The sequence below is a fragment of the Protopterus annectens genome, chromosome 6.part0 (assembly GCF_019279795.1).
Source record: "Protopterus annectens isolate FY-2018-M chromosome 6.part0, PAN1.0, whole genome shotgun sequence".
NCBI lineage: Eukaryota > Metazoa > Chordata > Ceratodontiformes > Protopteridae > Protopterus > Protopterus annectens.
In genome coordinates, this window is record NC_056737.1 from 1,643,438,421 (window position 1) to 1,643,464,736 (window position 26,316).

The window sequence follows — 26,316 nt, forward strand, 5'->3', positions numbered from 1 at the left end:
GAGTATACATCGATTGGCATGAGAAGGTTTTGCATTTTTCCTCAGAGAATCATGATAACTTTAGATAACTGTTGCACAATTTTGAAGTTGCTTGTAACTCAGTAACATAACTTCTTCAGTCATGTATTTCATATGAAATATTTTCTCATTCGACAGATTTCATTTTTGTGGTTTTATATATATATATATATATATATATATATATATATATATAGACAGAAAGATATAAATCTATATAATATATATATATATATATATATATATATATATATATATATATATATATATATTATAGATAGATAGATAGCTATACATATATATGCATGCATGTAGTGGACCATCACATTCTGAACAGTCTGAATTCATTGTTAAATGTATTTTTCATTTTTGGAGCAAAAATACTAAAAACAATAAGCACATTTTAAATTTATTTATTTTCTTTAGATGCATTTTTGAAATACTTGCTATACTTTTAATAAATCAAGAAATATCTATTCAGCTTCAAGAACTAATGGCATATATATATGTGGCATTGAAACGTCACATTCATTTAAATTCATTAGTGCTTACAAATGTACATTGCAGAAGGGTTAGGGTTCTCTATAGTGATATTAAATCATGTTTTCATCACTGAATGTGCCAGCTTCTAAGGTCTCCTTATCATTTCCTTTCAGATAATAATTTTTATTCTGTCACATAAAATGCTAATGAAATGGTTGATCTCAAGAGTTCCTAGTATGCTGGGTCTAGAACTGGTACTCTACCTTCACACATTTGTTTCTCAGAATAGCTGCCCGATAGAAGGATGGCTGTTAGAGTGACCTGTAACATCATCCATCAGTTTTAAGGACATCAGTATGTAACATCAGAGAGATGTGTAATCAGTTAGAGAACATGCAGAAAAGCAGTGCACATAAACCACTTGCAACAAGATGCAGCTGAACTAATGTAATAGTCTGGGAAATCTGTTTTAGGAAGTCTGTAAAAATCTGGACATTTGTAGTCTTTGTAATAGTACTAGCTTGAAAAAAAATCTGCAAGACAAAATGAAGATTTTTAGGAGCAGATAACAAGGTAGAATTGAGCATGTATAGTATCATTCTCAAAATAAACCTTGCTATTTATTCTCAAGTCTCTAGGAGCCATACCACATTTATCTAGTTTTAGGCAAGTTAAAGGTCTATTCTCTACTGCTATGGCATTACACGAATTGAGGGATTTGGGGATTGGGGACTGATGTAATTGTTAAGGTGTTTACCTCACAGACACAAAATCCAGGGTTTGATTCCCACCTTCAAGGAAAATTGGCTGGCCTTAAAATAACACACAAGAGCAGCTAACCTAGTACTTATCCATGAACTTATGAATGGGTTGGCGGTTGGTGTAATGATTAAAGTGTTTGCCTCATAGACACAAGGTGCATGGTTTTATTTTCACCTTTTAGGAAGAAATTGGCTAGGCTTAAAATAGTCCACAGGGACAGCTAAGCTAGTAATTTCCTATGAAGCTATTAATCATATCCTTCAGTTTAAATGCATTTTTAATAGATCAGTGTAGCGTTAATATAAGTGCATCTTCATTACTTTACTTCATGCAACATTTTCACAGGCAACTTAACATCTTCACTACCTTCTCCTCCCAAATGAAAAATGCTATTAACCGTATAAGGAAAAGAAAAGGCCTTACTTATGCCGAATAAGACGTACCAAAGCACCTAAGCTGACTGCATGCCTGTGGAGTAAACCAGGGTCCTCTATGGTTTGCATTTCTGTGTTTCTGAGATATACATAGAACTCTTACAGAAACTTTTACATCCTCAACCCTGACATCTGTTCATCTAGCGCTAGTAAGTTATAACAGAAAAGTACCCATTCTATATTAAAAAAATCTCCTTATAATGTTATTCTTCTTTATCTGAAAAAAGATTTCAATATATAACATCTACCCAGACTTGCCCATCCATCCTGGTTAGAGTTTATGGCCAACATATTTCTTAACATATCTTGATCTTTAGTCACAATATATTCTGTAGAAGACTGCTTCTTAATGCCTAACATCACTTCACATCTTCTTTATTTATTTTACTGCATGGTTTTGCACAAACATTTCAAAGAACACTACATTATAATAATATTGCTCAGTGAAAGCCATTGTTAAAAAGTAATACTGAATAATACCTGCAGCACAGTGGCTTATCTTTTACATGCACATTTATGATGTGAGTAGGGGAAAGTGAAATGTGAAGCCAAATCACAAATTCACAGGCAAAAGCATTAGCTTCAAAGTTCATTTTAACTATTTACTCACTTCAAGGATTCCTTAAATGAAATTTCAGTGACAAAATTTAAATCAAATATATATACTACTAATGGAAGTATACACTGGTCATCTGACGAAGTCTTAAGAAATGAGACGAAAATGCATATGTATGGAGTGAAGGTGTTCATGTTTTTATTGTTTTAACATTCATATTGTGTGGAATCATTAAAAACCTTTTGGATATACCTCAACTGAGTCCCGCTCTGGTTTTAGCACTTTTCCTTGGATTTACAAAATTTAAATGGCATATCAGGAAAATGCTCAGACTTTATGGAGATGAACTATGTGTTGTATTCTTCATGAAGCTGATACATGAACATTGTATTAAAAGTAGAGCTGCCATGTTTTAGAACAGTCAGACTGTACTTAGTTGAACATTTTATTATAGTGTCACTTTACAGCAATTTTAATTATAGTCACCAACAATTCACAAATGACTTATATTTCCCATTCGTACCCTTAGATTCAGTGACATTATTAATGCTAACACTAACTAGCTATTGTGGGTCTGCTAGTTAACAAAATGTTGATACTCCTCAACTGAGAGACAAAGTAAAGTTACACTGAGAAGTACCTCATTAGCCTTGAATTACCATATCTCAAAATCAAATATTACTCTCTCATATGCTAGTGTTTCCCCTATCAACCACTGCATTGCATTTACACATGCACCTCCCAAAATTTGCAGGCATGCACACACACACACACACACACACACACACACACACACACACACACACACACACGCACACACGCACACACGCACACATGCACACACACACACACACACACACACACACACAAACATATACATCTATGCACCTACAAACATGGTCACACCCGTGGAACTAATCACACACATACCTTCCCAGATGCCCTTCCCAAAAACAGACATGTATAGATGGCTTCAGTAAACTCAACTTTACAAAGTGACTATCTAGACACATGTACACACGTACAGACACAAATGCTCTCACATGAGTGCATACCTACATACACACACACACACACACACACACACACACACACACACACACACACACACACGCACACACACACACACACACACACACACACATACACCTGCACACATATCCTAACACATACACAAACAGATATAGCCACATTAACCCTGCAGTCACGGTAACAGCCTCAATCAATCTAGAGGTGTGAATGAGTATATGAATTCAAAAGATAGCATATGTTTTTTTTTCTTTTCACAAAAAGTGCTTCACCATGTTATTCTGGTACTGGTGCCATTTCTGGGGCAGACCACAGGGACACTAAGCCTTAGCCATACTTCACAACTGCTACACTTGCATGCAGCATCACCAGTGATATTGCTTTCCATGCTGCAGATAGTGTTAGCATAAAGCTGTATTGAGATTGTGGTCACTGTAACTCTTGAGCTTTTCACAATGTGGAAACCTTTCAGCAATAATCTTCCTCAGTACAATAAGCCTTTCTCAATTGCAGGGATGGCTCTAGCAAATACATGTTTAAATCAATTTTAAAAAGAAAAAATGTAAAATGTAATGGTAATTCACTCATTCATTCATTCATTCATTCATTCATTCATCTTTTGTTGACTTGTTGGACATAATGGACAGACCCCATTTTTAATGGGGACCCAAACAACATACAATATGTCCATACAATATGGCTGACACTCGGTATGCATGAATGGAAAAATATGAGGTACAGATTTAACAAAGCAAAAGTAGATTTCAGGAGAGCAAGGAGTAGTAAGAACAACAATTGAGATAAAGCAAAAAACAAATGAACTGCATATAACGTCAAAAATGTAATTATGTCAGACAGTCAGTAAAATTGTGTTTACAGACATGAATAGAAGAATTGTTATAAGTGCATTATCATTGGAAATGTAAAATTTTAATAAATGTCGGTGACCTTATATTTACAAGAAAAGTGGAACAAACTGCAATGAAGATGAGCAGTAGATGTGTTGAAGCTGTGGGTAGGATAGAAAAGGAAACAGTGGCAAAGATAAAGGATGGTGTGATAGGCATGGAACATATACAGATAGGATTAGAAAGACTGTGAAAGTGAGGAGTATATGAAAGAATTAAGACAGGGGAGATGATAGGAGGAGAGGATTGTGTGAAAATAGGTGAAGACTATACTGTGATACTACAAGTTGTGACAAGAACTACAGAGATAGTGTGATAGTGAGTGACAGGTGAGAAGGATGACAAAATATAAGCTGGGGAAAGAATATGTTGGGGATAGTGAAGAGAATCATAGAAGGAAAAGAGGCATTTATAGGTATTAGTTGATATGAGATTGGGCTAGTGTAAGCTATAACGGAGTCATGCAGCCGACACCAAATTTAGGGCAAGATAGTAATTTATTAAAAAAAGAGAGATCTATATTAATTTTTTGAGGATGAAAACTTAACTGTCTCTCTAAGCTCTTGAATCATGGAATTCCATTTCTGAGGCAGGGAGTGACTTGGGGCTTTGTCATCTTTTTTTGAATATGCTTTGTTCACCATTTGCAGGTTTTTACTTGAAGATCATAAGCATACCTCTCAACGTCTTAGAACAAAAATCTGGACAAAGCTGCAAATAATGGGGGGAGAAAGGCCCAAAAATAGAGAAACTTTTTTTTAAAAATACTGCTCTTACAAAATTAGATAGTCGATAGAATAACATATTTTGCATTAGCATTAATTTTTCTGAAGGATATGAAGTCTGAAACTCAAATGTTTTCCATTATTTTCTGACTTCAGTCTTCAATAATTTGCTACTGATTTGCCAGAAAACCACACATTTTAGGAGAAACAGATAAAAAGTATGAGGAAAAAATCAGGACATTCTGTAAAAATCTGGACAGTTAAGAAGTATGTTGTAAGGATCTCTCTGTGCTGTAGCTGATTAGAATGAAGAAATGGGAGACTCTCTTGCAAATGTGGACACTTTTGTGTGTAAATGTCAGGTAGCTTAAATGAAAGTTTATGACTGAAAATCCTCCAGTCTAGTTTATTATTCTATCACATTTATGTTGTCTGGCTAGTGGCTGAGAAGTAAGCTTGGCTAGTTTGTAGTATGCTGACCCTGACTTAAATACTATGGCTTTAATAAGATTGTCTAATGCAGCTACAGTATCTAATAGTTTGGGTAAGAGTATGGATTCAGCAAGGGCTACTGTAGAGAAAGATATCATGCAATATATTATTTTGTAAAGAGCTACAAGCTTTATTTGGATATCGTTGATAGTAAAGGGATTGTGTTCAGAAGCATTACACATTGTTGAGACAGTTGGTGATAAAATTCTGACATTACTTATGAATTAACATGACAGAGGCTCACTGATAAAGATGTGTAACAAGAATATGAAAGAGAAAAAGCCATAAATACAAAGAGGCAATGCAAAGGAGATATTTAAACTTGCATACTTGATTACTCGCAAATGCAGATGCACAAGTCTTCTCTCCCTCTTTCTGTCTGTCTCATGCAGTTCCTCTATATTTGCGTTCCATCTGTACAGATATATTTGATAACAGAGCCAGAACTAATGCTCTGTGCAGCTTTCTGATATTCTGTCCCCTTCAACTCACAGATGAGAACCAAAACAAATAAATATCTTCTGCTCCCACTTGAGGAAAACAAAAATTTTTTTTGTAAATTCTACTAAATCATTTAGCTGCAAATGAAACAAGTGGCTTGCGACAGTCTAAACACCACAGACAGAGCAGTGAATCTCTTCAGCCCTGACTGAGAATGTAGCACTATCACCTGATTAGTATCAACCACTCATACCTCCTTCACAACACCCAAAGTGCACCTCTGTTTGCTAAGCTTGGTCCATCTCACTGACGACTGTTTCACTGACACTGGTTACCTGATAAATACCTTATCTCAGGTAAGAAAGGATGGTGAAGAAGTCTCACCTGCAAGTGACCTTGATGTTTGCATTGGTCTTGCACTAGTCTATTGAGTTTGCTTCTTATGTCTATAATTAAAAGAATTACTTCTCAATACATCGCTCTCTCTCTTTCTCTCTCTCTCTCTCTCTGTCTCTGCCATATGAATGTCAACATTGTGAAATGTCGACCATTCGAAGGGGGCCCATATATATATATATATATATATATATATATATATATATATATATATATATATATATATATGTATATATATATATATATATATATATATATATATATATATATATGTAAACACACTCACTTTTAAATAAGTGTATATCTGTCTATGTACATTTCTGTGTGTCTATGAGCCAGTATATGTGATCAAAAATCAACTGATCACACATAGTGATGTTTTAAGTATGTGAAAGATCACAGTATTGGGTAAGTTGCCATTTCACCACTGTAGTGAGATCTTATAGATGGTATATCTAATTAGCAGGGGAGGTGGTGCATAGGCTCTTGCCCGCTGTGATAAAAAAGGCATATATCTTTTGCATGGTCCATTAGTATCAATATGTTGGGGTTTGACTAACTTCAGTAGATCCGTACACACACACACATATATGTATGTATATATATATATATATATATATATATATATATATATATATATATATATATCTATGGGTCCCCTTCAAATGGTCGACATTTCACAATGTTGACATTCATATGGGCTAGACCATATGATTGACATTTGATCAGCATATCCCTACAGTGCGGAATGAAAAGATTTCCACTTCCACACTGTAGTGAGATCTCAAAGTTGGTATATTTAAGTTCTGGGGGGTGTGGGGGGGGTGCAGCGTTAAGGTAAGTTGTTTTTTGTTTTTTATGTTCTACTTGTATGGTCAACATTTCAAATGTCGATCATATGGTCTCGGCGATATGCATTTCGACATTGTGAAATGTCGACCATATCAAGTAGACCCACACACTCACACATACATATATATATATATATATATATATATATATATATATATATATGTATATATATAGACGGATATAGATAGATATATGTATATATGCTTCTAAGCACAAAAAGGGAAAGCTAATTGAAATGGTATGATTACTCTTGATATCAGCATGTGAATTATTAAAACAGACCAGTGTCAAAACTTCTTAAGTAAGATCCATGTCATAGATCACTTTGCATTCTTATTAAAAAAAAGAAAACATCTTTCAAAATGGTATTGTTTGTTTAAATCATGATTTAATAAGTTAAAACAAAAGATCATTGCTTTCTTCCTTTTCAGAGCTTTGTTAGATCTAAGTTGTATATAGCAGAAACAAGCAATATATAATTTGATATTTTCCACAGAAAAGCAATAAATATATCTGGATATACATTAAAAACTCAAAATATTGAAAAGTAACTGATCAATTAACAAATAAAACAAAAATAGGAAAAATATTGCTTTTTGAAAGGGGGTGGCGAGCACCACTGTACCATTAATGGAGTGGTTTGCACCCCCCACAACACCCTGCTATTTACATGTACCATCTCTGAGTTCACACCACAGTGGGGAAAGGGCAAATTTCCTTATCTTCAGTGTACCATAATCGCGAACTGTAAAGCTGTGCTGCGTTTTTTTTTCCATTTCAGCAAGTTGTCGTTTAACAACTTCAATGCAATCCATATTTACACACACACACACACACACACACACACACACACACACACACACACACACACACACACACACACACGTATAGATATATATAGATAGATAGATAGATAGATAGATAGATAGATAGATAGATAGATAGATAGATAGATAACACACATATTGTAACATGTTGTTTATGGAAAATGTGTAAGTACTCTTAAAAGAGTTGGACAAATACATAAATATACCCACAGAAATTAGTGAGGTAGCAAAGTCTAACATGCCATTTACTATGGTACAAAAGAAAGCAGTCTGGATGGCTAAATGTAGGCAGTTAAATTCCCACAGAAAGGTTCATATGTATGGAGTAAGAAGGAATTTGGCTGGGTAGTGCAACTTACAGAATATATCTTGTGGACGGGTTCACTATCTAATTTCTAAATTCTGAAATCTCGAATTTCAGTATTTCGAAACTACATAGCCGAATACACACAATCTTGAACACACACAATCACAAACATACATAATCACGATCACACACTACACATACAGCACACACATACACATTCACACAACTACCCCTAAAATTCACACAAACACGCATAACTAAGTAGTAAGCAGGCTGCACCCCCACACACCCCCTTCTTATATATTCTAACTCTGAGATCACATAATCATCCACACTAGCGTAACACATACACATATTTTACACTCTCTCGCACACACACATCACACTTACAACACACACTAACATATACTACAACCCTAACTAGCATACATACATACATACATACCCAAACACACAACACACCATTCACACACCGAACTTGCAGAAGCGCTAATTCAAAATCTCCGTAAATTGGGATTTTGAATTTCATGCTTCTGCAACTTCGGGATTCCCTGCCTTCACTATTATAATTTCGAAATACTGAAATTCGAGATTTCAGCATTTCAAAATTATATAGTGTACCCCTTGTGGACATATCTCTATACAGAACTGAAATTGGAGCATGGGACAGGCCTGCTGCCTTTCAACTTCCTTTTGTTAATAAGACATCTTCTATCCTGAAAGGGCTGTGTGGAGTGAATACAGTTATAAAGGTGTCATTTGGTTTATTTTGGAACTGCAAAGCCAAATGGCTAATATTTAAGTGTGCGGATTGCTTTATAAACCTAGATTTTGTTATTTATATTCTGCTTTCAGTGCCTCTTTGGAACTTACAGTAGAGCGCTTTCTCTGGGCATTTCAACAGACTTGCCAATTTTTAGTTCTTCACAGTACCTATTCCCAAAGGCAAATCATATTAGGGCTACAAATTCCCTAAAACACAGTGTGTTCCTGCCACAGATTACTTGTTATTCATAACTATGGAGGAATTAGTGTGGAAAATTGTGGAATCACAAATAGAAAGTGATAAAAAGTTGTAGCAGCTACAACAACTGATTTTGCTGGCCAACATGGTTGCCAACTCCAACACTGTACCATTTCTGAGGATACTAGCCAGGAAAGATGACTTGAGATCTTACTTAGAGACATTTGAGCAATATGTCATTATGCAGCTGAACAGATTATGACTTGAGATCTTACTTAGAGACATTTGAGCAATATGTCATTACGCAGCTGAACAGATTGGACAAAAATCCTTGCACCTCAGCTGAAAGAAGAAGCACAGAAAACATATATGAACATAGATTAGACTTAGTTCAAGGACTATGATATAATTAAGAAACAACTTTGTCAGGGCTGGTATAATGATTGAAGGACAAACACAATTTTATAATTGTACTTTTATTATAGAGAAACTGGTAAGTGCACAGATGAATGATTTCAAAATTACTCTAAAGGTCTGGATTGTACCAGATACCAAAACTAAAGAAAAATGTTAGAAATTTTAGCTGGTATAAAAGAGCTTTGACTAAGTATAAGAAAATCTGTACTGCAAAATGATGCCAGGGAAAAAATCTGATAAGCTTGTAACTTTAGTATAAAACATTAATTAATGACATGTTTTTAAGTTAAATAAATTGTATGCTACCAAATCCCAAACAGCACTAAGAAATGCATATATGCATTTCGGAAATGAAAAGGAATAAGTGATGTGCTACAAACATGAGGAAAGTGGTCACATCTTGGTATGGTGCTGCTAAAGAAAATATTTCTGTAATGCATGCTTTAAATAAGGTTATTCAAGATCTCAGATAAATAAGTAATCTCCATGTCACTGTATTATAACCAAGGTGGTAAAATATATTGTAGTTTTAGAAGGAATATTCAAGCCCTGATAGCTTCTGGAAACATGATTTACCTTTTTAATTTTATTGTAGTGTTGAAGTACAAGTTTAGTAACCCTGAAGTGGAAGTAATATTACTTCTTATTGAAAGAAAGGAGCATCCCCTTACCCATGTTGAAATTAAGATTGCTCTAGTAAATCAGTTTATCCAGTGCTGTAAAGTGAATTAATTAGTGATTTAATGTTAAGGCAATACATTTCCCATTTTAAATCACCATGGAAATGGGAGAGAAGCTGATATACTTATTATATATAAGAACTGGGCAGAGAATAAGAGATGTGAAATCAAAACCAGGAGAAGGCAGTTGACATCAAAACTACATAACAAGTCAAGACTTGGTTGCGGATAGACAATGAAAATGATTATTTTTGTCTTCAGTCAGAAACATTCCCAGAGAAATTGCAATGGAAATGCAAAGCTGTAAGGTATGTTAGTAAAAAAGATAAACTGATCGCAAATTCTGAAATAAAAATTGATATCAACACAAAAGTCAGCACAGATACGTATATCAGTAAGCACTGAAACCAACACAAATAAATAGATAAATTAACGGAGACACTTGAATGAGAATGCTGAGAACAAACTAAGTGCAAAAAGTGAGATATAAAGGAGAAGGAGAGTTAAGAGGCTATTGCTGCTACAGTAAAGCAGATAACATAAAGGTGGATTCTAAGAAAGAAATGGAGAACAGAGGAAAAATAAAGCATCTGATACACTTTATTGTCACATATCTTTTGCAGTGAGGAAATAGCATTGAGAAGGTAGAGAAAGTGAGAAGACGGTATCCTCCTTTTCCACTGAAGAAGAGTGACAACAGCATATATGAAAAGAGGTTCATGCCAACTTACAGTTTTGGCAAATCTAAATACATCAAAAAATGTTTGCTGAAACTGTTTGGTGAGTATCTCGAGGAACGTATTTTTGCAAGGGTGCAAACTCTTGTGCAGTCCTATGCTCTTGCACTCTTGTGTATAGGACACCTTCTATACACCTCAGTATGTAGATACCAACTCTAGGGTCACGTGACTGTGGAGAAAAAGGCAAACTTCACTGTCACTGAATGTAGTTTCAGAGAACTTGCATTGATATATTTTTATGTGCTGAAACTATCTTTGGTGATCTGATGTGCTCCCAAAACAGAGTACTCAGGAGGCAAATGCTGATAGTAGAAGTGTAAAGCAGAACATGATATTTAGAGCAATCCTTTGTAGTGGAGACATTAAAGAAATTCCAGTGCCAGCATTTTAAGGGCAGATGCAATATTGTCCACCTTGGGACAGGTCATTTTTCGAAGTAGTCCTGAGTTAACAGACTTATGAAGCAAGCCTTATAAAGTTAAAAAATGATACTGAGTGAAGATGATAACTTTAAATATAGCATGATAAATGTAATTTATGTTGCAGGAGAAAATAGTGAACAGGATGCTCCCATTACTTCTTACCCTACGTTTGAGATAAAAGTTGCAATATTGTCAGAGGTATCACTAGGGAGGGGTGAAAGAGGCAGCCAACTCACTTGCAAAACAATAGGGGACATAATTGTCAGATTTGTTCAGACTTCAATACCATATCAACACTCACTTCAGAATGTTGCCATTACATGTGCAATCAATACTGAAGCACTGTAGCACTTCATGCCTAAAGTGCATTACTGGCATTCAAGGCATTAGATTGCAGGATAGCACTGAGTGCAAGAATAGCTGGCTGTACCTTGTATAGAGCATAGAGACAGAAGAAATTTTCCATCATCTGCTAGTGCCAAAACATTACAGGACACTAGAAATGAAGGTAGTCCATGATTATGTCAGTGCAGAACACTTCGGTATGGCCATAAACGAGGGCAAGACAATTAGGAAACATGAAATGGGCAGACATAATAAAAGAGGGAATTTCTGTGCTTCTTGTCTGAAATTTCATAAAATTGCCCATATTCTCAATACAAAAGTCTGTCGATTCTAACTGCTATCAGAGATGTACCATTTTAACATATTGTTGTGGATATTACAGGTCCAATAGTAAAATCCAACAATGAATATCCATGTATAATAATTATAATGGAATATCATACCAGATTTCAAGTTGCAGTGCTATTATGAAAAGATAATGACAGAGTTATTTGGTTGAGCACTGGTGCTGTTATACTCCACAGTGATTATCCCTGTGGAGATTCATACTGATAAATGCAATCCATTCTATGTCATGGATACTGCATTAGTTACACCAGTGCTTTAAATTCAATCAGTGGAAGACATCAAGCTTTTATCTGCAGGCTGAAGGATTAGTTTAGAGGATTAACTCATTATTGCCTTTACTACCATGTCCACAGTCTCCATACCCATGCCTGTGGCACTAGTATTGAAATGAAAGTATTCCTCATACATCTGCAGTCCATTTGGATGCTGCCAGCTCTAAATGAAAGTACTTTATTTTGATGAGAAGATAACAATTCACAATCATAACTGTCAAATTCTGCAGCTGTGCAGAATTAACAGCATGAATGAAATAAAAGCAGCAACTGCCATTAAAAAGATTTGTGTAAATACACATCTTCCTTACTGTTTAATTTATGTATATGGTTGATCCTAAAGCCCATAGTATAGATAAGACTGCATAATGGAAGCAGTAGCAATCAGATGAAGCAGTGCTCTTATCTTCAACAGTCATTGGTGATTCTGTGGTACATGACAAAAAAGACTCCATTTTCTTTTTTTTCTTTTTTTTTTTTTTTTTTTTTACAAACATGTATTTTCATCTCCTCAATACCTGCATTGTAGAAGGTGTTTCTGTCCACTGGCTCCTGAGTTACACATTCACCCGACATTGTCAGGCACTGACCAGTCAGATTATCAAGTGCAACACCACAATGCACTGGCTGGAAATCATTGCTGTAGATGAGTTCCCTAATGTTAAGCATAGATCATCAGAGATTATTATCTATTGCAGGTATATATTTAATTTTTGTTTCTTTTAGGAAAACAGATCAAACCATGGGCAGTGATAACAGCAGAAATTTTCCTCACAGCTTAGTAAAGAAGTTTTTTTTTTATTGCTTTGATTTACAATAATCAACATGTTGTGGGTTCATTATAGCACAGACAAAATACATTACTGTTGTTTTGTCCCCACATACTTGAATCTCTAAAGAAACACTGAAAGAGAAGTAATTGTGAAATTGTTTATTAAAAATTAACAACTTAACAACAAGAGTGCTCTCATTCCATTAGTTTTGAACATGATGATGTTGGCTTTAACATTAAGTCAAGAGTTTGCACATGAATATGTATCCCACTAAAATGTGGTTTGAAGAAGTGCCAGCATAAGCTGAAAGTGGTACGAGGACTGAAATTAGGTGTACTTCATATAAAATCATACCTCTGTGGTAAATATTGCAAATGATTTCTCATTTAATGTTGCACTGTCCAAAGATATGCATCTGGAGCATTACTCCCCGGGCATCTGCTGAAAATAGGCTCTGTCCCAGTCCGACTTTAAATAAATAAATGATATATAATATAATATATATATATTAGTTAGTAACAATTGACTTCATACATTTTTTCAGAACTTTTATATTTATCTGATGTACACATTCTGCCATATATGTGTGCACCGTACACCAGAAAAGGAGTGTAGTCCATTAAAACGGCACTGTGACACACTGCATACCCCTTGCAAAATACATGCTAATGCAAAGCCTGTCATTCTATCAATGTTATAAGTGTCTAATAGCAATATTTAAAATATATTCCTTATTTTTTTTCCTGTGTCCAATAAAGTTTAAGCGTAGCTATGAATAGCAAAGTTTAAACATCAAAAGAAGCTAAATGGAAATATACATAGCACTAATAGCAAAACTGGAACAGCATAGTGGTTAGAACATTCACCTAGCATGCAGTCAGTCATGATTTGAGCCCCACAGCAGTCTATACATTTAAATATGTGAAACACAACTAAAATGTATTTTTTTAGAAATAGGTAGTGAGTATTATTATGTATATGCTAACCAGGGTAGTGTAGCAGCCCCAAATGTGAGGTGTCATTGAAATTTAAGGTTTAAGCATGATTTAGCATAGCTAAGCAGATTTGCACACTGGTAAGCAGGGCTAAGCATCTACCCCTTTAAGCAATAGTTATCTTGGCTAAGCAGGATTGCCCGGTGCTTAGCTTAGCTGAGCAGTTTTAAAATTGGCCAATCACGGTAAAGGGTGGGAAATTAGCCCTATTTAAACCATGTAGGTGGGAATACAGCTCATAACCAGTTGTAGCTCCCCACTGTAGGCACTATGGCTGGTGTAGGTGTGCACTTCTGAGCAGAGAACTGGAACATTCAGGAGTCCAGGGTCATGGTCGGCCTCCTCATTAAAGACCATGAAGGGCAACTGCTGCTGGACAATACCAGGGCTCCCAATACAAAGTGAAGGCCTAGGACCAACTTGCCTGAGATCTCACCACTACCACTGGCATCCCTCAGACTAGTGAGCAGGTCCAGCACCACTTTGCCAACTTGAAGCAGAGGAAGAGGGACCTTTTGGACCAGTGGGTCCAAGATGCTCAAGCAGGGAATGCTCCAGCCATGTGTAAGTATTAGTCAAAATAAGTGTTCTCCAAAGTACAGCCTGTGTATGTGATGTATAGGTATGCATAAATGTTTTCTCTTATCTCCTGTACAGTTACAGATGAGAGGACTGTGAACTTGGAAGCCCACACCAGCAGGCTGCAAAGGCTGTGTCGCGAGGCTGGTGAGTAACATTCTTGCTGGTATTATGTAGGGTAAATAACTAAAACATAGTAGAATGGCACCTTGCAGTATTTAAAAACAGGTATTTTTTTTAGTGACTGAAGAAGCCAGTAGGAGAATAATAGTGACATACAGGTTATATATCAGTGAAAGTGCAATTACCTGTCAATAAAGGTTAAAACCCCAGACTGGTTGTTGTTTACTCTGGTATTGTATGACTTGAAAGTTTCATGCACCAAGATCTGATATCAGATTAGTAATGTTGTGTTAACCACTGTTTGCTGCACTGTGCTATGTCAAAAGGTATGTATAGGAATGTATATAAAAGAATGTTGTAATCGCAAGGTCAGATTGTACAACTAAGAGAGAATTAGAAAGAAAACATTCAAAGAAATGCCATCAGTTTCTCAATAGCTCATTCTGATGAAACACAAACTTGTATTTTTAGCAAAAACAGCCACGGTACGAATCTCGAGAGTGGTAGTAAGCTGTATGCATAATTTCAAGTAGGATTTTGTGAATATGTGTAGAAACAGTCAGGTAGTGTCAACATAAATTCCTTCTACAGATCTTCCAGGTGAAAGAAGGTATAAAGTAGCTATAAGAAGCCTGTAGTAATACTGTGTCCAACACCCACAGTCTAACCCCAAGGGCTGCAAATGACAGCAAGATAAGTACATACACCAAGTGGTCTCCCCCAAGAAATGTTCAAAAGTGTTATGATGTCATAGCTACTGGTCCCTGCTACCAACAACCAGGTTGACTGATAGAAATGAAAACTGTTAAAAAATAGAGCAAAAAAAAACCACAGTGTGTCCAAAAATAAGGTCAGACCCTGATGAAGTTTGTTTATTTAGTAAACAAAAGCGCTAACCTTATTTTTGGACACAGTGTGGGTTTTTTTTGCTCTATTTTTTAACAGTTTTCAGTCTTTGTTTCTTGAACTTGTTTGACTGATAGAAATGAAGGCAGAGTATGTCAGTAGCAGACACACACACACACACACACACACACACACACACACACACACACACACACACACACACACACACACACACACACACACACACACACACACACACACACACACACACACACACACACACACACACACACACACACACACACACACACACACACACACACACACACACACACAGTATGAGTGCACATATGTAACCCTGACTATGTGAATATGGGTAGAAACAGTCATGTAGTATTAACAAACATTCCCTCCACAAGTCTTCCAGGTAAGAGAAAGTATAAAGTAGCAATAAGAAGGCTGTAATTATACTGTGTGCAAACATACCACTGCCCTACCCATGGCCATAGTTATTTAATAATACCTGTAGAGTAATAGGTGGAGCAATGATCATTAAAGCTCTGACCACTGTAAGAATCTACATTTGTTAACTGACATCTCTCTCTCTCTCCCTCACCTTATTTTCACCAATAATCTAAACACATAAATGAATGGTTATGCTTTCCACCAAACCTACTGTTGGGACATGTGGCCTGTGGTTCTTCAAATGTTGAAATGTATTCCAATTAATGTTCCCTGTTCAAATACTATCATCGGTGGCCTTTTTCTATCAATGTAACCTGCATACCAGTGTAATGCCCACTGTGGTTCCATATATGCATGTGTTCTGTCTGCTATGCAAATGTTCTAAATCTGTTATTTTGGGTTAATGGAAATACTCATGCATGCTGTTATAACTAATCCTGGAATGTGTTTACCATTACTAACCAACATATGTTCTAAAACTGCAACAGCATAGCACTTCTGGGAAAGCCAGTCCCAGCAGATCCACCTCTCCCACCTCATCTGGCCATGGCACTGGGCCTCACCTCATCTGGGACCCACCCTGGGACCTCCTCATCTGCTGGTCTTGCACAACCTTCGGGTGGAACTGCCTCAGAGGATGGGGCTTGTCCCCCCGGGCATGAGCACAGAGAGGATACTGTCACTCGAAGCCAGGTCCGGGGTCTGGTATGTAGCAAGGTCCCCCAAGGAATTGGGAGATCTGCTACATCTTGAGGGCCGCATGGTGCAATTAGAGTGTCAGCCTGCCCCTCCTGCTCAGCCACCAGCACAGCCACCTTTGGGCTGTGAAGGTGCAGTGGTGACTGCCCATGGGTGGGGACCTGAGTCTCACTGTATCCATTTGGGGGCTTGTGGAGTTCCATTTACCAAACAACCCTCCCAGACAAAGGTGTTTATCCCCCACATGTATCATATACTGCCCCTTTATGCTGTCTTGTCTGTCTTGTCTGTCTTCCTACCCAACATACCTCCCCAAATATATGTACTGTCCTTCCACAACATCCCACTCCCACATTAAAAAAAAAGGGCAATCTGTTGCCAAAAATAATGTTGCCCCATACATAGCTGTCCATTTTGCAAACATGTCCACTGGACACATGTAATCCTATCTAATTAGCTTTACAACAAATTATTGTTGTCCTCACCCCTCTCTCACAGGGATTTGAGTGTCCACATTTACCTCCAAATTGTATATATATGCACAGCTGCGGCTGTAGAAGAAATGGACAGCTATAGACCTTCCCTACAACCATCATGCACATCACTAGCTATCTTTCATATTGTTTTACCCTCTTTGTGCCCCCTTTTTCAACACTTTCCAATCATCCCTTAATTCTGTTCTTTTAAAGAAATTAGCACAGGGGTAAGCGGGATTAAGCAGTAGTAAGATGGACTAACCCTGTCTGCGTGGTGCTAAGCAATCCCTACACAGATTAAGCACTTTTAAGGTTAACCGTCTGTCAGCATAGTTAGCCGGAAGTTAGCATTGCTTACCACCAGGCACCCCCCCCATGCAAACCCACTTATAAATGCTTAAAAGTGCCTTAATTGCTCTGTATCCAACAGCCCTTGTTCTGCCCAGAAACAAAAAAACAGCCATGGCAAAACTTGAACCTAAGCCTCTGCACAACATAGCCACAGCAAGTTACCAGTAAGCCATCTGAACTGTAGATATGGCTGAAGTTTTTCAACCATATCATGCAGCACGGTCATTCAACAGTAGGGAAAAGGTTTGTTAACATTAGACATGTGTTGTACATAGATATATATGTATATGTGTATGGAGATGCACAGATCTATAAATATATATATATATATATATATATATATATATATATATATATATATATATATATATATATATATATATATATATATATATATATACATACACACATACATATATATATATATATATATATATATTTATATGTATATAAATATATATATATGTGTGTGTGTGTGTGTGTGTGTGTGTGTGTGTGTATATGTATATATATATATATATATATATATATATATATATATATAAATATATATACACACACAGACACACACACACACACATATATGTGTGTGTGTGTGTGTGTGTGTGTGTGTGTGTATATACATGTAGTGCAGTCTGACATCAGATCCACACCCTGAACCTCTTACTGCAACAAATCTGTCCAAAGGCTGTCTAAATGGGGTGGAGGGGCCCAAACTTGGGACCTCTGTTAAGTACTGCCCTCATCCCTTCCTCCCCAGCAGAAATGTTCTGTCTTGCAACAAAATGATAAGGCCTGTCAAGTCTTATACCCTGGACCCTGTAAACAACTATCAAAGCAAAGTACCATTACACAATCTGAGCCCTATAAAATAGCAATGACATTCCCAACATATTGGTTAGTGCAGTCATTCAACGGTATGGAAAGCAGTCTGTAGAATCAGTCAGTTTCTCTATATATACATCTATATTTGTTAGGGAGATGCATATATGGGGACAAATCTATACATAATTCATATGTATATATATATATATATATATATATATATATATATATAGATGTATATATATATATATATGTATATATATGGAGAGCGAGAGAGAGATACAGCCACATTTATATCTGCATATATGCATATGTATATATATATATATATATATATATATATATATATATATATATATATATATATATACACATATATATATATATATATATATATATGTATATGTGTGTGTGTAGAAAAGTGAATAAATACACACACACATGTGTATATATATATATATATATATATATATATATATATATATATATACATATACAGAAATATACAGAAATATATGACAGCTGCAAACACATGCAATCTGTGGGTCATGCTCCTGCACACTAGAAGTCTAAATCTGAAAATGTACTCACTGGAAGTATTCCTTATAATGGGCTTCAATGATATCTGTGCTGTAAGAGAGACCTGGTTAAAGGCATCAGGAAGCACCCCTACACTATCAGCGTATAACTCATTCCACAACTGTTGGCTGCAGAACTTGGACTGAAGCACCAAAGGTGGTGGTATTTCCATATTTATTAAGGATGCACACACCTCCAGAGTAGTAGAATAACATTATGCGTTACAGATCCTGCAGGTGTAGCTAACATTGGGTAAGACCGTTGTTCAGGTTGTAGCCTGCTTTATGTCCCCAAACATGTCCCAAGACTCACACTCCATGTCTCTAAACACCCTAGAGAATATTAATGTCCTACCTAACACTCCCATACTGGTTGTCACCAACTACCCCACCATTACCTGGGAAAGCTACTCATGTACCGGTGCACATGCCCATCACATCGACCTGGTCTTTGCTAACATGAGCGACTGTTGCTCTACACCAATAGTCAACTCCTCCCTTGTTATATCTTAACACAAATTAATCATATTTGGAAATCCACAGCCCTCCCCCATCTCCTCCAGTAGTAGGTACCATGAAAATCTAACTATGGCCTCATAACAAAAGAGATGGCTAACCTCATCACAGCCATGCAAATGGATACTAGTTGCATGACTGCTGAATCAAACAACAATGCACTATAAACATGTACACAAATGCATGGATACCGCCATACCCAACAGAATCAGGACTCACACCTCTGAAAAAAGAAAGCTAATTTGGTGGTACCCAGCCATAAAGGAACTGTACAACAGAAGGAGTGGACCAATATGGAATAAGGTGAAGTCCCAAGACTGGATGAAAACTCTTATCAGCCTCAATTAAAAGTTGAGATCCCTCATCAAATACTACAAAGTTAGCTGTGAAGACAGAATCAGAGCACATAGTAAAGACAACCACAAGGCCTCATACAGTTATGTAAAGAATCTCCATGGCAATACCAATATTTGTTCTGTGCTACTAGACAATGGTACCTCCTAGACTGAACCAACAAATATTGCCAATGTACTGGTTGACATATTGAGTGCAAACTTTCCCCCAGATTCAGCAAGCTCTGCATGGAGTGCAGGAATAGTGCAAAAGCTGATGCATGCAATATGGCTCACAACCAATCCAGAAATTGGCTCCTGGGACATGCATGAGTGCTCCTACACTATTCCTGCACAGACACCACTGCTATATGCTAATTACCTCATTTGCTGGTGAAAAACATGCAAATGAGGTTAATTAGTGATCCAGGAAGCAGGCAGTTGTCTGTGCAGGAATAGTGTAACCTGCAGAAATGTATTTGGTTACTAACCAAATTCATTTCTGCAAATTACAAAATGGAGGCATGACAGATCCAAAGGAAGCATGTATTCAATGTAGTAAGCATGCCAATGGCCAAATATATGGCCATTGGCATTAGAAATAGTTGTAAAATTATAAAAAATAACTTTTATTTTTTTTTCCAATTTCAGCCGTTTAAGTGTAGGGCAGAGGTGCGTAAATGGGATTGGCTCAAAAATAAGAAAAAAGTTGGAAATAAGCTTTTAAACCGAAATCAGCATTTTTCCATAAATGGCATGCATAAGACAACAATAACAGGGAATAGTGGTTGCTAAGGGGGAAGGCTCAGTGTGAGTGTGGTAATTATGAGTTAGCATTCTGTTTTATGCAAATGAGGGGATTGATACTGAATCACAGATTTCCTCTCAGGGTTTGCTTGCACCCGACCGTGTAGGTGCAAAAACACCATTGTATAAGTATAAGAGGTAGATGACCTCATAAGGTGGAGTGTCATGCATGCTGCAAGCTTATTGGAGCTCTGTGGCCCATGCTTGCCCTTAGCTAAGCACAGCTATTGAAGGGGGTGTGTCTGAGTCTGCCTAGCAGTGTTTACATTGCCTAAACGTGTATGCACGCCTCACACTAGGTTTTAAACAAAAAAAAAAAAAAAAAACAGGAAATAGCAGCTCTGTTCACATCTGAACACTGGGTATGCTTGCCGCAACTCAGAACTTAAATGGGAAGGCAATGGGAAGGGAAAACAGCAGTATAAAGGCAATCAAGGAGAACTAGCATAGCTGGCAGGTGAAATGTATCAGAATCAGCCAATAACACATGGAACAGCCTACCACAATACTATAAACTATGCAAACACCTTCCAGTCTATTTTTTCCCACAAACTCTACACCACCAGTGTACACAGATGGGGAAATTTTACCTGACAAAACTAACAAAATTTTAGGGTCTCCTATTGCTCTCATACATCAATATGTACAAGAGGCTGAGGGTGGTGAGGATGTGAATACTGATGACCAACCCACAGTGAGGAGAAGGAAAGGAGTGTGCAGACCGAGGGTAACCTACCAGGAGCTACATGAGCTAGAGATAGTGGAGCACTACAGAGTGGACAGGGAAATTCTACAGCAAATTGTTGAGCTGTGCCGGCCATGACTCACACACAGAACCAACAGAGCAGACCCCATCCCAGTGGATACCAAGGTATGTGTAGGCATAAGAATACTAGCCACTGGTACCTTCCAAAGGGCAACTGGGGATATCATGGGGATCTCACAGGCATCAGCATCCAAGATACCCCACCAGTTCCTGGATGCCATGTCAGCACATGCCGGTGAGCACATATATTTCCTCAACACCCATGAGGTGTTGACCAGCAATATGTGTCTCTTCCACCAAATAGCAGAATACCCTGAAGTAGTGGGTGCTATAGACTGCACGCACATATACATCAAAGCACCACTCAGCAAGCAGTGTAGGGTCAACATAAATCGCAAGGGCTTCCCCTGCATCAACTGCCAGGTCATGTGTGATACCCAGGGCATTATGCTGAAAAGTGTGCTGGCAGCCCTGGAAGTTATCACGACTCCCGCATCTGGCATATGACACAGCTGTACCAGTTATTTGCCAGTGGGGACATCCGATATGCCCACCTAGTGGGGAATGCTGGTTACATGCTGGAGTCATGGCTGATGACACCCATCAGAAATGCACACACACCCAAACAAGAACACCATAATGAGGCACATGAACAAACCAGAATCATAATAGAGCATGTGTTTGGGATTCTCAAGTCACGGTTCTGCTGCCTGGACATATCTGTTGGAGCCTTTTGGTATTCTTCAGCTACATGTACAACACAAGACTTCAAACTATGTGCCATGCTACACAATATGATCCTGCGGAAACAACTGCAGCAGGAACAGCACATGGCAAGGCCACACAGCCCCCCCACCATTGCCAAGGCCATTACAGGCACAGAGGGACTCGGAGGAGAAACAACCTGAGCCTACCCATGTAGGCAGAAGGAGACGTGCCCAGTATGCCCAGGCTATGGCAAAGAGGCAATGCATAGCACATACACTGACACGGTAGGGACCCAGGGAATGATACCGCTCTCTGACTCATGCATACAGTAAAAGGGATGCCAAAATGACACTACCTGTCCTTTACAATGTATAGGGAGTGTACTATGTGCATCCGACTTAGTGATCCCTCCAGCTCTGTCCTCAATACTGGAACAGCCACAATGTAAGTCACTCTTCCTATCAATTGCTGAATGGAGTAACATGTTCTGATAGTTGTATCTATGGTATGGACATGAGCATGCAAGGGAATAGGGTGGCTGAGTGGGATGACAGCAGATAGTGGACACCTATTGTCAAAGGAAAAAACTTCAAAGACCAATTCACGTAAGGTTCAAGCAAATCACCCTTTATTAACTTGCAGCAAGGAGACAAAGCATGCTGGCAGAATGGTTTGTCTGAACATTAATAATTTGTATGGTATTTTTATACAGTTCTTTCCATGTCACACAGAAATGTTACTTCTATTGCTGATGTAGTTAGACACAGCTTTCTGTATTGTTCTACAGAAAATGTTACTAGACTAATTGCTGACTAGTTGAGAATAACTGCTGATTTACAAAACAATTGATAAAAACAACCTGGCCTTGGGGCTTATTTTAGCCCACCACAAACTTTCAGTTCTTCAGTTGTGCAGTTCTAATATATGTGTTACATTTTTCCTAGATTCAAGGTACATTTCTAGCTTAGGTACAAGTAATGCTGACTATGGTTTATACTTTCAAGCATCCATTCTGTTCCTTATCAAAGCTTCTAACAGCTGTGTACTTTCTCATGGCATAAGCAGAAAATCAATAACTCTTTGTTAAGTCTCGTGACACTAGTAGAAATGAATCACTTCTTGTTATTTGCTGACATTAGCAGAAAATAGAATGCTTCTTGTTAAGTTTCTAATAGCTGTGCAGATTCATGCAGTGTGAACAGAATAAATGTATCAACCTTTTTAAACCTCGATGCACTAAGCATGCATATTATTAATACATATTTTTCTAACACCTATATGGGCAGCATGAAATCCATAACAAATACTGCTGTCAACATACTAGGCAGTACTAGACAAGGTGACAAACCCACTGCAGTACATGTGGTGGCCCAAATATGTGTCCATAGGACACACACACATGCATGTTAGTGAGGTTCGCATACCCATCACCAGCCTCAGCCAGCAGGACAGGTGTAGATGACCATAAATAAAGGCTGGGCTAAGACCTCTAATTGAAGAGAATGGTGAACAGCCCCCCTCCAGACCTACACAGACAGACTACAACAGGTCTGGCAGTTGTATGTTAGTTCTGAAGGGTAAGATGTCTGAAACTGAAATGTAGGTCAATAAAACCTAAGATCTGTACTCTACTGATATGCCTCCAGTCTGCATGATAAGTCAGAATACAAAATGAAATGGAAGCCAACAGAGTACCTGAAATACCAGTATAGTCATATTAAATGTTTAAAGTTATCAGTTGTGCCCCCCCCCCACAATCCTATGTAGAAATGCAGTAACATGTAAGTGTGATGTGTAATAACAGTGGAACACAGATAAACCGAGATATCCCAATCCACAGGATAGATTGCTGCATGTGTACAATTGTGTGTTAGGTTGTTGTGTGTTCAATATTGTCTGGAAGTGGTCAGCATGGAGGTATGGAGGGTTGTGTCTTGGTGGCCTATGGCCAGTACTGTTGATGACAGGGCCATGTTCTGACAACTGCAGTGTCAACCACAATGCATCACAGCAATACCCAATTCAGCAGTCATCCATACTCACTGTCCAGATGTCAATTTCTGTCATTGTCTGAAAGATGGACATGCCATGAATGTGGGCCCATACATACACACAGTACACAGGTGGAAGTAACCTAGACAGAGTACATAAAATGTTGGAACTGTCAACTGCACACATATTTGGAATTGTACATACAGGTTAACAGCACATTAGCTGTCTGTGTAGTATGGAAAACTGATGTAGTCTGACCAATCACTGGCAGACCAGAAAAGGCACAATTATGTAGTAATTAGAGGCTGCCTATGTCCCCATACAAGGCAGCATAAGGGGGATGTCCCATGTATATCTGTGGGTCAGCTGCAAGTAGCATTCATATCACACATGCACTCAGCTCACCCCACCATCAGCCACAGGTTTATCACAGGTCATATCCTTGCTGTTGGGAACAGTATGACCCCACCTCTGTATGGGAATACCCACAGAATGCAGCATGCTGAAGAGGTGTACCATGCAGGTGTGCCCTAGATGTAAGCAGCACCCTGCCTGCATCCAGACCAATGGATTAATATGGACAGGAACTATTGCTATTAATATCTTGCACACTTACCCTGTCACCTTAGGGAAATCCACTGCCTCGCAGCATGGAAATGTAGGAGTGAAAGAAAGCACTGGCCTGCTACAGATGGCCTGCATCATTACCAAATGGCCTACAGTCCGCTGTAAAAGGACTGTGCCTCACCCATAGTGCCACTGTATGATATCTCATGAGGTCCCAACTAACAACATAACACAGTCAACAGAACACAAATACAAGGCCATGTTGACAAATCTCAGTAACATGCCCACCATGTCCTACTGCATGAACTGTGGACCAACCCCTAAATACCACTGGGATGAAGGGACAACTATAGGAATACTTCTCAGATATCACTTGCATAATGTTAGGAAGAGGATAGTATAACTGAGTGGGGGGGGTGTGGAAGCATGGACATCATGGAGTGTGTGAAGTCTGAAACTCTGAAGTGTGCCCATACTACACCTGCCTGCAAACCCAGTAATGGGTGGCTACAAACCTGCTTGTAAACCACAATGTGAAGGGGGACTGACCAGATATATGAGAACTGCCTCTGGGTATCCTGGGTGAATCTGTACAGCTGAGAGGTATGGCTACAGCAGGATATGGCCATCTTGTTACATCGATATATGTACAAGAAGGGGATCCTCAGCTACCATAGTACCAAGGTGCTGGACCATTTATACAGACCCATCAGCAAGTGTCTGCAGCTACCCCTCCAGAATGGCATGAGTCTGCAAGACTATGTAGGCTGTAGACCACAATACTGGACACAGCTTCATTCAGTTTGTATTTTCCAGGAAATAACTGTGACCAAATAAGTATACCTGTCAGTAGTTGATGACATAACACATCACAGTGTAAAACAGTACACATGTCTGAATATGTCTGCTAACACCAACCATGTAACACAAGCAGCACAGGCAGCAACAGTTACAGTATCCCACTGTCACCCATTGTGACTCCATATTGTCAACCTATCTAAAGATATCCTGCAGAAACAGGTTGCTCGCTGTAGGTGTAGAACACCAACCCTGGACTGGAGTACAACCTACCTGGAATTAATTCACACACTCAATACAGACAGTCATACTGGGCATGCTCCTACACTTAGAGACATGAAGCCCATGTCTGACAACAGATAAATGAAGCCCATGTCTGACAACACAGTGGACTATACATAGCTGTTAGTCCCAGATGTCTGTGCACATACACCACATTGTACACCATTCATGCTTTGCACACACATTGGATAGGAATTTTCACACATATCCAAGGCCAACACACTATAATATGTCAAACATGTACACACACACACAGATGTAGGGAAGGGAGAGACAGACAGTGACAGAGAGATTTCCATTATGAGGCCTGTCTCACCCACACACACACATATGTATATATATATATATATATATATATATATATATATATATATAAAGGGTCTCAAAAATCTATCCTATGCTGCCCGACTGAAAGAACTC